At 39.0% G+C, this 1,867-nt stretch overlaps 1 non-coding gene across 1 annotated transcript; it reads left to right on the forward strand.

Moving 5' to 3' along the window:
• The first annotated feature begins 923 nt into the window (after positions 1-923).
• Positions 924-1,086, forward strand: LOC134994533 (U1 spliceosomal RNA). Its single transcript, XR_010197536.1, has one exon. It is a non-coding gene; the product is annotated as a U1 spliceosomal RNA (small nuclear RNA).
• The last annotated feature ends 781 nt before the right edge of the window (positions 1,087-1,867 follow it).

The raw sequence follows: 1,867 nt of genomic DNA on the forward strand, positions 1-1,867 counted from the left end.
AAATTGTGCTTCCTAGCTGTTTTTATAAAATCACTGAATCAAATCTAACTCTGATTACATCAGAGAAGTCTAAATACCTAACACCATAACAGGGGGTTTGAAATTTTGACTTGTCTACTTAAAGATCACCAAAATCTGATAACAAAGTCAATTACATCCCTAGGTGGGATTGAACCACCAACCTTTTGGTTAATAGCCATACACACTAACTGATTGCGCCACAGCGACACTTTGCAAAATTACATACTGACAAAGGCTAATAAACAATCATCTAGAACGTTTCCTAGAAAAACTTTAAAAAGTCAATAATCTGGAGTGTTTTTGTAAGATGTTTCTGCCATCAACCAATGAAGAAACACATTGGTACTTTCCGATGATGAGTGAGTGCTTCAGGATCTCTTGCACTTACATGTGCAGCAGAGTACTGCAATGGAAGCATGCTGGGCCCATAACCCAGAGGTAGAAAGATTGAAACTATCCTCTGCTATATGCATTTTTTTTGTTAATTAAAGTAATCCAAAACTGGGATTGATATTTTTGCTCTTTTATTTTTACTTAAAGTACAATAACTTTTACCATTTTAATTTGTTTTAATAGTATATTGACAGTATTGTTTTCTTTCAAAAATTCACTTAATTTTCTTTTCTGTGTGCTAATTAGATATCACCTTGTTTTCACATTAAATAGACTTCCACATGAGAAAGCAGCAAGGATGCAGTGGCGTTAATGTTTCCTGGTGGTAGTGGGGGACTGTGTTTGTGCTTTCCTCTGGTCAGCTCTGGTAAAAGTCAGATTTCTTTGACTCAGATCTTCCTCTAGCCTTGTTCTTCTTTCGAGAGTTCCCTTGTGCTGCCTCAGTTGGATTTCCTTCACTTAACAGGGGGGTACCCGAGCAGCGACCTTCCCCAGCTCTAGCCCAACTCCTACTTACCTGCCAGGTGAGATACTATGATCATGAAGGTGCTTCTCCCAGGGAAAGGCTCACCCATTGCACTCTGGGTGTGCTGCTCCTGCGATTTCCCCAAATGTGGGAAACTTGACTGCATAATTTGTGTTTCCCCTGGTCGGCTCTAGTATAATTCAGATCTCTTTGTCTCAGGTCTCTCTCCAGCCTAGTTTGCTGTCTGTTTCCACTTCTCTTTTCTTAAACCGCTCCCTTCTATGCCCTTGCGCACCTTAATTAAATCTAACTCTGATTACGTCAGAGAAGGCCAGGTACCCTACACCATAAGAGGGGGTTTGAAATTTTGACTTGTCTACTTAAAGATCACCAAAATCTGATCACAAGGTCAATTACATCACTGGGTGGGAACCTTTTGGTTAATAGCCCATGTAAGTCCAAGAGATCCTGAAGCACTCACTCATCATGGGAATGTACCAATGTGTTTCTTACAAAAATTCTCCAGATTATTGACTTTTTAAAGTTTTTCTAGGAAACGTTCTAGATGAATGCTTATTAGCCTTTGTCAGTATGTACTTTTGCAAAGTGTCGCTGTGGCGCAATCAGTTAGTGTGTATGGCTATTAACCTAAAGGTTGGTGATTCAATCCCACAGAGGGACGTAATAGACCTTGTTATCAGATTTTGGTGATCTTTAAGTAGACAAGTCAAAATTTCAAACCCCCTCTTAAGGTGTAGGGTACCCGGCCTTCTCTGATGTAATCAGAATTAGATTTGATTAAGTGATTTTATAAAAAACAGCTAGGAAGCACAATTTAGCAGTGGGTTGCAGAGAAAAAAAATTATGCTGGCAGAAAAGTCCAATTGAGTGATTAAACAGCTCTTCATTTTCTGATTTTATGTTTATTCTAACAAATTTGCTCTCTGAAAAGTGTCCACAAAGCCAAGTCTCTGATTAACACCTTTG

The sequence above is a fragment of the Pseudophryne corroboree genome, unplaced genomic scaffold, assembly GCF_028390025.1.
Source record: "Pseudophryne corroboree isolate aPseCor3 unplaced genomic scaffold, aPseCor3.hap2 scaffold_1317, whole genome shotgun sequence".
Taxonomy (NCBI): domain Eukaryota; kingdom Metazoa; phylum Chordata; class Amphibia; order Anura; family Myobatrachidae; genus Pseudophryne; species Pseudophryne corroboree.